Genomic DNA, 13,630 nt, shown 5'->3' with positions numbered 1-13,630 from the left:
ATTTGGAACTGTGTGAACTAGTGCACTTGCTTGATTCAACAGGGGTATGATCGGACCCTTTTGCATTGGGGTTTGTGCTGAGGCCAACGGGCCCATTGATGATCTTTTCCTGGCCATCTCCAATTCGTGAGACACCCGTCGATCTATTAATTGGATGGTATTATCAATGACGGCATTGGCCTTATTTAGGAATAAGTCAATGGGTCCAGTTATATCAGTAGTTTTATCTGCCTTTTTGCTTCTGGTGGCTCTAGTCATGATCGCACGCTAAACGTCTCGTTCTTGAGGGACAAGACGATAGGGCACGAACAGACAGGTCTCACTATAGACTTATAACTGAGATGATAATAAACCCCACAATTTCTATCAGAACAAATCTACAAATGGCTGGAAGAGAAAACGCAAATACCGTGGCCCAGTCCAGTCTCTCACAGTCTGGAACGGGCTGAAACGGGCCCGCCCTTGGCCCGGGCTTCGCCTCGCGCTTCTCCTCGCGCGCGTCCCGCGTTGCGTGTAATGCGCTCCAATTTATGGGGAGGTTGGTGCACGGGGGCGTTACCGCCGGGGGAAGAGGCACCAGGTGTAGGAAGCAAAGGCTTCTGGGCCTCGCAGTCCCCCGGTGCAGGCAGCCAATGGAGATGGGGTCTAGCGCTTGCTGGGAGCTGACAGCCTCCGTCGAGCACGGGAGAGCTCCCACCAGCAGCGCGACCTCGATGTAATCAGGGTGCAGGCAGAGAGTTTGCACGCAAAGCGCTCCTCGCTTCTGATGCTGTAACGGATCCCTCGCAGGCAGTGGTGAGTTTGTGAGTGGCACCCGCGGAGCGGGTGTCACGAAAAGTTAAAGGCAGCAGGTAGGGGGCGTTACCGCCGGGGGAAGAGGCACCAGGTGTAGGAAGCAAAGGCTTCTGGGCCTCGCAGTCCCCCGGTGCAGGCAGCCAATGGAGATGGGGTCTAGCGCTTGCTGGGAGCTGACAGCCTCCGTCGAGCACGGGAGAGCTCCCACCAGCAGCGCGACCTCGATGTAATCAGGGTGCAGGCAGAGAGTTTGCACGCAAAGCGCTCCTCGCTTCTGATGCTGTAACGGATCCCTCGCAGGCAGTGGTGAGTTTGTGAGTGGCACCCGCGGAGCGGGTGTCACGAAAAGTTAATGGCAGCAGGTAGGGGGCGTTACCGCCGGGGGAAGAGGCACCAGGTGTAGGAAGCAAAGGCTTCTGGGCCTCGCAGTCCCCCGGTGCAGGCAGCCAATGGAGATGGGGTCTAGCGCTTGCTGGGAGCTGACAGCCTCCGTCGAGCACGGGAGAGCTCCCACCAGCAGCGCGACCTCGATGTAATCAGGGTGCAGGCAGAGAGTTTGCACGCAAAGCGCTCCTCGCTTCTGATGCTGTAACGGATCCCTCGCAGGCAGTGGTGAGTTTGTGAGTGGCACCCGCGGAGCGGGTGTCACGAAAAGTTAAAGGCAGCAGGTAGGGGGCGTTACCGCCGGGGGAAGAGGCACCAGGTGTAGGAAGCAAAGGCTTCTGGGCCTCGCAGTCCCCCGGTGCAGGCAGCCAATGGAGATGGGGTCTAGCGCTTGCTGGGAGCTGACAGCCTCCGTCGAGCACGGGAGAGCTCCCACCAGCAGCGCGACCTCGATGTAATCAGGGTGCAGGCAGAGAGTTTGCACGCAAAGCGCTCCTCGCTTCTGATGCTGTAACGGATCCCTCGCAGGCAGTGGTGAGTTTGTGAGTGAGTGGTGAGTGGTGAGTTTGTTAGCATATTTAATAATAAGTCTGTGCAGAAACTCCAAACTCCATTCCTGAGAATATTTTCGAAATAAAATAATGAAACATCCTCTTCAAAGCTGCACATGACCAATAAAATAGATTTTGCGAACCACAGTTCAAGCCTGGTTAATGTGTCTACTGTTGAACTGTTTCTCTTGTTGAATAGCTGGAATGTGCCCCCTGACATTATCCTATACACATTTGTTTAGTTCGAGGCTGTGGTTAGGGGCTATGGTTTGTGGTTGTGATGTGGGTTTGGAATAGGGTCTCTGGAACTGGGTTAGAATAAGTTAATATTTATGTTGGGGTAGAAGGTTGGGATTCAGGACTAAACCTGGTGTTAGATGGTTAGGGTTAGAGTTAGGGTTTTAATTAGGGGTTAGGGCAGAGAGTTGCAATTGAGTTTAGGGTTTTAAGGCTACAGGAACTGCCAATGAAAAGGCATTGACAATAGGATGGTGTTGATTGTGGTGGTAAATAACAAATTGATATGTAGAGTCAAGAAGATGAGTAGGCCACAATGTAATTGTGGATGGTGCAGTGGTTACCGCTGATTTGACATATTTAATGATGCAACCTGTGCAGTAGATGCAGTCCACTGTTAAATTGCTGCTTCACTGCACCCACAGGCGAGGGAAGGACCACAAAAAAGAACTTTCTACATTTCTTATAATTTGACTAGACTCACAGCAAGAGGACTCACTTACTAGCAATGGTGTGAACAGGGGATGCACATGTGTATTTCTTCACTCTTTCAACAGGCAGAAGAACACTTGTTGAGGAATATCAGGGACATTTACAGTAAACACGTGCTTCAGACATTCTGGCAGGATTGGGGGCAAGAAATCATGTGCCAGCCACCCCCTTTTCTAAATCGTTTTTGGCCACTATAGGTGTGGCAGGGTATACTCAGACATGAGTCCCTTTCTCACTGCTCCATCAGGATTCAAGCAAGCCGGGCCGAAGAAGGCTGAAATGCCAGAAACCGGTCCCCGGTAGCTTGTCTCCTTTCTGGTGAAGAATTGGCTTGGTAGTTTAGTCTGCCTTGTTCCCATGATGCACTGGGCCAGGGACAGACTGATTTGCATATAGCCAGGTTCTGAGCTGGGATGGGGCAGTGAGATAAATAACGGTGATGGATCAAGCCCTGATCTTTGGACTGGGTAAGAGTGGTCTGTTTAACTCAGACACTCTGTTCATCACCACCCCCTTTTCTAAATCGTTTTTGGCCACTATAGGTGTGGCAGGGTATACTCAGACATGAGTCCCTTTCTCACTGCTCCATCAGGATTCAAGCAAGCCGGGCCGAAGAAGGCTGAAATGCCAGAAACCGGTCCCCGGTAGCTTGTCTCCTTTCTGGTGAAGAATTGGCTTGGTAGTTTAGTCTGCCCTGTTCCCATGATGCACTGGGCCAGGGACAGACTAATTTGCATATAGCCAAGTTCTGAGCTGGGATGGGGCAGTGAGATAAATAACGGTGATGGATCAAGCCCTGATCTTTGGACTGGGTAAGAGTGGTCTGTTTAACTCAGACACTCTGTTCATCACCACCCCCTTTTCTAAATCGTTTTTGGCCACTATAGGTGTGGCAGGGTATACTCAGACATGAGTCCCTTTCTCACTGCTCCATCAGGATTCAAGCAAGCCGGGCCGAAGAAGGCTGAAATGCCAGAAACCGGTCCCCGGTAGCTTGTCTCCTTTCTGGTGAAGAATTGGCTTGGTAGTTTAGTCTGCCCTGTTCCCATGATGCACTGGGCCAGGGACAGACTGATTTGCATATAGCCAGGTTCTGAGCTGGGATGGGGCAGTGAGATAAATAACGGTGATGGATCAAGCCCTGATCTTTGGACTGAGTAAGAGTGGTCTGTTTAACTCAGACACTCTGTTCATCACCACCCCCTTTTCTAAATCGTTTTTGGCCACTATAGGTGTGGCAGGGTATACTCAGACATGAGTCCCTTTCTCACTGCTCCATCAGGATTCAAGCAAGCCGGGCCGAAGAAGGCTGAAATGCCAGAAACCGGTCCCCGGTAGCTTGTCTCCTTTCTGGTGAAGAATTGGCTTGGTAGTTTAGTCTGCCCTGTTCCCATGATGCACTGGGCCAGGGACAGACTGATTTGCATATAGCCAGGTTCTGAGCTGGGATGGGGCAGTGAGATAAATAACGGTGATGGATCAAGCCCTGATCTTTGGACTGGGTAAGAGTGGTCTGTTTAACTCAGACACTCTGTTCATCACCACCCCCTTTTCTAAATAGTTTCCCCCTTGAGCATCTCGTGTGGCTGGAGAGGAGACAGTGACATGTTAGGTTTCAGCTTGACTTGGGCCTGCTCCTTCCACATCCACGCGACCCTCGAAGAGTCATTTACCTGTTGGAAAATATTTCGTTTTCGCTGGGTAAAGTATGGCGGACATGCAGTGCATCTCTAAAAAGCCTTTACACATGTTTTTCAGATTCCAGCAAACAACCATTAAGATGCATAACAGCAAATTAACAACAAGCATTTGCAATGCAATCGGTCTCGCATTTACACCAGATTGAGCTATTGACATTGTACATGGCAATACCTTTTATTTTTGTTTTTGTTTTTTAAAACATAAATAAAAGGCATTGTCATTTACAATGCCAATAGCTTAAACTCTTGTATATCGAGCAAGTAGGTATTCTATATATCTGCAGTGATAGTGATCTCACACCTATGTCTGCAGTGATGGTGATCTCATACCTATATCTGCAGTGATGGTGATCTCACACCTATAGCTGCCAGGGCCGGACTGGTAACCACAACCGGCCCTGGCAAAGGGCTCGTCGCCCCCCTCCCCACTCGGAGGTTTGGAGGTGCCGCCGAGCTCTTTGCCGGGGCCGGTTTTCAGCCGATTTTGGTACAGGGCCGATTTTGCAGCTATGCTGCAAAAACAGCCCCGTATCAAAAACGGCCCACAGGGGCCCAAAACCAGCCCCCACCTGTGCGGCGCACCAGGGGATTGCCTGGTGCCCGCTATAGCCAGTCTGGCCCTGATAGCTGCAGTGATAGTGATCTCATACCTAAATCTGAAGTAATGGTGATCTCACACCTATATCTGCAGTGATAGTGATCTCACACCAATATCTGCAGTAACGGTGGTCTCACAACTATATCTGCAGTGATATTGAGTCACACCTATAGCTGCAGTGATAGTGATCTCACACCTATATATCTGCAGTAATAGTAATCTCACACCTATACCTGTAGTGATGGAAATCTCACACCTATATCTGCAGTGATGGTGATCTCACACCTATATCTGCAGTAATAGTGATCTCACACCTATATCTGCAGTGACTGCAGTAATTTTGATCTCACACCTATATCTGAAGTAATGGTGTTCTCACACCAATATCTGCAGTGATATTGATCTGGCACCAATTGCTACAGTGATAGTGATCTGAAACCTATATCTGCAATGACGGTGATCTCACACCTATATCTGCAGTATTAGTGATCGCACACTTATATCTGCAGTGATAGTGATCTCACACCTATATCTGCAGTGATAATGATCTCATACCTGTATCTGCAGTGATAGTGATCTCACACCTATATCTGCAGTGATAGTGATCTCACACCTATATCTGCAGCGATGGTGAGGTCACACCTATATCTGCAGTGATAGTGGTCTCACACCTATATCTGTGGTGATAGTGATCTCAAACCTATATCTGAAGTAAAGTTGATCTCACACCTATATCTGCAGTGATAGTGAACTCACACCAATATCTGCAGTAACAGTGGTCTCACACCTATATCTGCAGTGATATTGAGTCACACCTATAGCTGCAGTGATAGTGATCTCACACCTATATATCTGCAGTAATAGTGATCTCACACCTATACCTGTAGTGATGATGATCTCACACCAATATCTACAGTGATAGAGATCTCAATTGGTAACTGGAATTTTGGCTCCGCACGTTTGTTTCCACATCAGGAAGCGAGACCAGACTCTTGTCAACATTTCTGCCTTTCCAGGTCACTGATGGCATTGTCTGTGATATTGTGTCGATTTCCAAATTCATTGCCCGACAGAGATTATTAACATACCAAATGTACCTAATGTATGCATGGGTGTTGTAGTGAAACAGAACATACGTTCAGACGACTGGGATGCGCAGGTAGTACAATCTTTATTTTCAGATTTGAATTATTATGCTGCCTTTGATGCTGAAGATTTGTATTCAAATACTGCTAATTATGCCGATTTATATTGTTATCAGCATTTTGGACACCACTTCCTACATAAGGCTAATTCATTTAGAAATGTTTTTAATTACACACTATGGGAACGTTGAACAACTCCATTAGAAGGCAGCTCCAAAACTCTGTTAAGGAAATTTACATATTTTACAGACTTATATAGGTCAAATCCGGGGTCATTTTATTTTAAATTGCACATTTCATCCAGTCCCAAGGTGATGTTGACTCACACAAAATTGTCATATTCCAATTCCTTTATAGATAAATTATCAGTGGGTGGCTATTAAGCGTTAGCGCAAAATCCGTTCCGCTCGCGGATTTCGCGGATTTTTGGTTAAATCCACAATCCGCGAACTCCCGCGAATTTACAGAAAATCCGCGAATCCGCGAGCGGCGGATCCGGGGGGCAAAAGTTCAAGCCTTCAAGCTTGAAGTTGTAACTATTTTAGGATGGCGCCGGCAAGCTGCCAGCGCCATCCTAAAATAGTTACTAAGTTAGCTTCAGTTAGCTTCAACAGGAAGCACTAATAGATAAAATAAAGCAGGTGCTTGAGCACCTGCTTTATTGTATCTATTAGTGCTTCCTGATGAAGCTAATTTAGTAACTATTTTAGGATGGCGCTGGCAGCTTGCCGGCGCCATCCTAAAATAGTTACAGGATGATGGAGGGACCCCTGCGCACATTGGTGCGATTGCATAGTAACACACACATGGCCACTGGAACTAGTTGAAGCTCAAATTCAGTGACTCATTCATCAGCCCAAAAACAATCGCGAGCGTCGTCGAGGCTGGGCAGGTATGCCTTCTTCTCAAATCTACCGTCGAAAATAAGCTGTGATGCTGGATAGAGGCCTTTGTATCCTTGACTTTCACGAGCGCAATCCTCGTGCTGTTCCTGTGACCAGGAGCTTCTTTCTCTTCATCTGCTGCTCTGATTGGTCTCTGACCATTTATACACACAAGAGGCACTTGAACTCGCACAGAAGACCCCCCCATTTAAAATAAATCCGCAAAATCCGCAAATTCACGGATTTTGCGGATACGCGAATACGCAAATCCGCAAATTCACGGATCGCGAATCCGCGAAATCCGCTCATGCTTAGTGGCTATGAACATTGGGAGGCCACCGTTGATTTGAAATCCGTCTGGGGTTCTAGACCCTGGCAGGTTTGCGGCACTGAAGCCTTACATCGGGAGTTTCTTATCCCAACACAAATTCTGCTTTTGAATGATTCCATATATCAAACAACCGGTTTTGGCTTAGCCACTACAAAACAGATGAACGCCCCTACCATTTCTACCCTTGCTATGTATCATAACTGGAGCTTGCATACTGATTACTCCAGTGTATAATTGCAAGCTTTATTTCTGAATATGACATTTAATGTCTTCAGTTTAGATCCACTAAGATGGTTGGTTTGGCAGACAACTTCTGATGCTTGCCAATTACGTTTCTATAACACAGTTCCTGGTTACAAACAGGTTAGACCTGACCCACGGTTTGCAAATACACACTCGGTTACCATGTACTCTGAGGGTAAGTTATGTTAAAATTGGTTACAGCATTCATCCTTATCATCCGTGAAACAACATTTATCTTTGTTATCTAATAACATTGATTTGGCAGACTTTATCAAGGGACTGGCTAGTCCCAGGAGAAAGAGATTTGTTTACGCAGCTTACAATGAAATTTGAAAGATGTCTCAAATTGAAGCTGCTTCACGCTTAAGGGAAATAGATAAAGCAAATTTAGAAAAGTACTTGCTGTAGTTGACAATAGTATTAACACACGGTCTTCCCGCATTTACACCTTAAATAATATTGTTTCATCTGTTGTTGATTTTGTTCAAGGTGATGTGTCTGTATTGCATCATGGTCAAAGTCAGTTGCGTTCTGTTATGCAGTTTGTATGGACTTTGCAAACTCTGAAAAATGGTAAAAGTGCCATGGGATTATTTAAATTCATCTGCTTAGTTTTTGCCTTTCAATTTGACAGATAAACAGCAATTTATGTCCATGAATGATGCACCATACACTATTTTGCATATTGAAAAGATAGACCCTTTACCCTTCTCCGTGGCCGAAACGGACTATGCTGTCTAGCTCATCCACAGGGTTATCTCTTTACCATTTTCAATGTTTCATTTTAGCTCCTGTTTGAGGCATTACCCGATAGGTCGCTATGAACCCCTAGGCAGCACTTTCCTGCATGAGTTATGGTCCTTGCCTTTCACATACAGATGTTTGCGAGATAACAAGGAGGTATATCTTACAGGGGAAACTTGTAATTCGACAATAGGTCGTTCCCTTGTCCGCATAAACACAGTTACACGGGGCTTGTAGTGTTACCTCCCCGAATCTTGCATGTGTTTTAAAAGGTATTCCAGTACCAGCTATTAAACCCACTTTCACTCTGCTTGCTAACGGTAGCTATCTTCTTTTAAACAACAAATAATGTTGTGCTTTGCTGGCTGGCATCCCATATATTGTAACAGTTTCACAGCGCGTAGTTTGTCATAAAAATGTGCTTTTTCCGCCTCGCAGGGGAAACTCGAAGTCTCGATTTGATCTTGCATCCCAACTGTGAAGACAGACTTCAATAAGTTGAGCAGAATAAATGCTGAATTATTTCAGCAAGAAGTCCCGCTCACTTCTGCACGTGAAACATTTGTTTTGCAGATAGCGAGCACTAATTCTGAAATTCAAGCCCTTTTAAATACCAATAACCCACTCCATTTCGGTGAATTAATTCTCGGGATCCTCAATGGTTCATGTTTTTAGAGTAGTGGGCTCTGGCCTAGTGACCTCTTTTTAGACTATATTTGGTGTGATACCAGTCTTTATACATTCTATTTTTACAGCGTATTTGGAGGTTTACCTCTGTTGGTCACCTTGGCCGCTGGTGTTCTGCTATTGCTTTGACTACTATGCAATGGCTGCACCTCTTGTGGTTCTACACAACCCAGATCGGCTGCAAATGCTTTGTGACCGTATGCTTGACTGCTATGGTATACTGCTGCTGGCGACACTCGGAGAAGCTTATGAACTGTCTTTAAGCTTTGCATACCACAATTGCGTGCTTCTCCTCCATCTTCTCCTGCTTGGAATGTTCCTTTCAATGGGCATTGGATCTCTGCCTCTCCAATTCGTCATCTCCTGACCCGTAATATAACCTGTTGATGAGTCCCTTAGTGGCCCAAGAGCAAGAATGCTCCGGGGTTGGTTTTATGGCATGTGCAGCTGCACTTGGAGTGTTGGCAGAGTGGGATATCTGTGCGGCTGCGCAGGATCTCCTACAATGTAGCTACATTGAATATCATGCAAGTTGTCCTGCGGTGATCCTGGAAGTTCCAAATTGTGATGACCGTGCATGCTCGTTCTGCTTGCTTAATTGGATGGCATCTCTTTTTTCTACCGATGACAATGATTTCCTATTGGAGGCAGTGGCTGTTTACTGCTCATACACTCTGATGGATTAAAATGGCTGGTGGTTCGCACCCAATTTACAATTCCATTTTTTTTCTTTTAATTTTTTTTCCTCTCCACCATCCTATAGAAACTCATGAACTCTGCTCACGTCTCTTGAACTCTGTGTTTGTCCTATTCTTACATCCAATGGACTGACCAGGGAAGGGTGTAGTGAGGATACAGGATTCACTGTGGAAATTGCTAAGCTAGCACATGTTAATACATGCTTGGCTGCCATGTTGCCGCTTTTGCACACGTTTCTATATTACTTTGTTTTCGTAAAACCAGTGCTTGTGCCCGTCCACATGAGAACCGTCTACCTTTCATGTTTCTTGCTGTACTCTGTGGGTCGCAACTGCACATCGTGTTCAAGGTCGAAAAACAATGTTTCTTGTTAATCTGCTTTGGTCAGTCCCACGCATGTTAGACAAAATACACACACATAGCTGCACTACTAAAAATTAATAAAGCATTGCATGCTTGTTTAGCACTTGAAGAATACCCTTCCAGAGAGAAGAACTGTGCTTGAACGGAGATGTCAACTTTTGCAACTAAACCTAGAGGTATGGGTCCCCTCTGACAAAGCCCATAGGTCTTCTATTTCTATATTAAACTAGTTCCTAGCACGAGTAGGGTGGCAAGGCAGAGTAGTCCTTTTTCCACTATCTTTATAGAATCATATCTCTGTTTATTTTCTATGGAATTGTAACAATGTTTACTATCTTGTGTTTATTCATTTTGCTGCTAGTATTGGCGTGTGTACTGCATTATCGAGCACGTTAGTTAAAATAAAAATTTTAAACTATAAAGTGTCTCTGATTATTCACGTTGTGGACAAGTATGAGTGAGTGAGCGAAAGAGCGTTCTTGCTCCTGGGATTCCTGGGAGGATATGAATTACATGTTCTAGAATGTCTAATCATTGGTCGCTTCGCTGTAGTATGGAGAACGAATGAAACACTATAGCTAGTAGGATTGGGGTTCCGGGCACTGAGGTGGGCTTTTGGTACTCCACTACACACTGAGGTCCTGGTTTCCTGTGCACAGTTCTGTATATGTCCAGAATCACTGCATCAGTTCCTCATCCTCCCAAGGCAAGAAAGAAATAGTGGTTTGTCTGTCGCACACTAAATTTAACATGTGCCAAAATACAATTCTATTTGTGGCATGGCCTGTACAGCTCCTCCGGGCTTTGTAAGAAAGCTAAGTAAGGTTAGCCCCTGCACCTCTTCTGGTACAAATGAAGCACTATAAAAGCGGCAGTAATCAAACATCAATCTGCTCATAGAATGTGCAGAATATCAGTAAATGGATATTGCTGCACTGTTACCATGAACACTTCATGTACAATCTTATTAACATTTACACAACTTATTTTCATAATAACAATTTACATGGAGCCTCACTGCTGTCAAACGGATGGTATTATTTTAGAGCAGATCGGTGCGCAATTATTCAACAAATTCTAAGCAGGTGATAAGAAAGTACAAATGCTAAACAGTATTAACGTTTAAATAAAACACCAAAACTTTAAATGCTCCAGTTTAAAGGAAGCACAAAGAAACCAGCTTTTACACAGTGCTTGCAAAGAGCCACAGAGAGATATAGTTCGCTGGGTTGACAAAGCACAGAAAAGAAGCGAAATACTGCAGGGACAACTCAGTTCCTCATTCTCCCGACACCAGGAAGAAATAGTGGTTTGTCAGTCGAATATTCAATATATAACATGTGCCTCAATGCAACTATATTTGTGTCATGGCCTGTACAGCTCCTCCTGCCTTTGAAATAAAGCTAAGAAAGGTAACACCCTGCACCACTTTTGGTACAAATCGTTCCCGTTTAGAAGAAGCACAGAGAAACCACAATTTATACAGCACTTGCAAATAGCCACAGAGAGAGATAGCTCGCTGGGTTGACAAAACACAGTAAAAAAGCAGAATACTGCAGGGGCAACTCAGTTCCTCATCCTTCTGAGATAAAAAAAGAAATAATGGTTTATCAGCCGCATACTAATTATAACATGTGCCAAAATACAATTCTATTTGTGGCTTGGCCTGTACAGCTCCTCCGTCCTTTGTATGAAGCGATGGAGCCTCACTGCCGTCAAACGGATGGTAATATTTTAGAGCAGATTGGTGCGCAATTATTCATCAAATTCTAAGCAGGTGATAAGAAAGTACAAATGCTAAACAGTATTAACGGTTAAAAAAAAGACCAAAACTTTAAAGGTTCTAGTTTAAAGGAAGTACAAAGAAACCAGTTTTTACACAGTGCTTGCTAATAGACAGAGAGAGAGATAGCTCGCTGGGTTGGCTAAACACAGCAGAGATGCGAAATACTGCAGGGACAACTCAGTTCCTCATCCTTAAATACCAGAAAGAAATAGTGGTTTGACAGCTGCATACTGAATAAATAACATGTGCCAAAATACAATCGCATCTGTGGCGTGGCCTGTAGAGCTCCTCCGGCCTTTGTAATAAAGCTAAGCAAGGTAACCCCTGCAATACTTTTGATACAAATCGTTCCCTTCCCTGCAGTATTTCGTGTCTCTGCTACATTTAGCCACCCCACCGAGCTACCTCTCTCTGTGGCTTTTTGCAAGTGATGTGTAAAATGTGTTTTTTCTGTGCTTCCTCTAAACGGGAACGATTTGTACCAAAAGTAGTGCAGGGGGTTACCTTTTTTAGCTCCATAACAAAGCCGGAGGAGCTGTACGGAACTGGCAACACTCAAATACTTAATATCGCAATGATCATTGCAGGAAGCATCAATTAACAAGGAGAAAAGGCGGGTAGTGATCGGGAAAAACGAAGGTGGGTAACAGTAGGGGTGATGATTGTGGGGCACAACAGACGTGCATCAAACACTGCTATACAGAGGAAAAAGCAAGCCACGAAAAAAACACTCCATTCCACTAGCAGCAGGTATACTGTAGTTAGGCGGTGCTGCATAGCCGTTCCCAAAGAAATAGAAGACAAACTACAAAGCGCTTTGGCCTCTGAAAACAAAGAAATTAAAAGAGACAAACGTAGAAACATATTAAACGCAAAGAGGGTGGTGCAGGTGGAGTTTTAACACATATACAGATTACTTGATGTCTCGAAGAGACAGCGCATGCGCTGTATAGGCGAGACCTAAAATCGCTTAGGCCTGTGAAAACAAAGAAATTAAAGCAGACAAGCAAAGAAACCAATTAAAAGCAAAGAGGGTGGAGTTTCAACACATATACAGATTACTTGATGTCTTGGAGTGCAGCGCATGCGCTGCCTAGGCGAGACCTAAAAAAGGAACCCTATTGGCTATTTTTGGTACAAATCGTTCCCCTTTAGAGGAGGCACAGAGAAACCACACAGCACAGCACTGACAAATAGCCACAGAGAGAGATAGCCAGTGGGATTGGCCAAACGCAGCAGAGATGCGAAATAGTGCAGGGACAACTCAGTTCCTCATCCTCCTGAGACAAGAAAGAAATAGTGGTTTGTTAGCCGCATACTAAAAATAACATGTGCCAAAATACAATTCTATTTGTGGCATGGCCTGTACAATTCCTCAGAGCTTTGTAATGAGGCTAAGAAAAGTTAGCCCCGGCACCGCTTCTGCTACAAATTAAGCACTATAAAAGCGGCAGTAACCAAAAATCATGCTGCTCATAGAATGTGCAGAATATCAGTAAATGGATAATGCTATACTGTTCCAATGAGCACTTCATATAAAATCTTATTCACATTTATACAGCTGATTTTCATAATAACAATTTATATGGAGCCTCACTGTCGTCAAAACAGATGGTATTATTTTAGAGCGGATCAGTGTGTAATTATTCAGCACTTTCTGAGCAGGTGATAAGAACGCACAAATGCGAAACCATATTAACGTTTAAATAAAACACTAAAACATTAAACGTTTCTGTTTAAAGGAAGCACAAAGAAACCAGTTTTTACACAGGGCTTGCAAATAGCCACAGAGAGAGATAGCTCAGTGGGTTGCCTAAATGCAGCAGAGATGCGAAATACTGCAGGGACAACTCAGTTCCTCACCCTGCTGAGACAAGAAAGAAATAATGGCTCACCAGCTGCATTCTAAATATAACATGTGCCAAAATACAATCCTATTTGTGGTGTGGCTTGTACAGCTCCTCTGGCCTTTGTAATAAAGCTAAGAAAGG

Source organism: Lissotriton vulgaris, chromosome 2_1 (genome assembly GCF_964263255.1).
Source record: "Lissotriton vulgaris chromosome 2_1, aLisVul1.2, whole genome shotgun sequence".
NCBI lineage: Eukaryota > Metazoa > Chordata > Amphibia > Caudata > Salamandridae > Lissotriton > Lissotriton vulgaris.
This window is presented reverse-complemented; position numbering follows the sequence as displayed.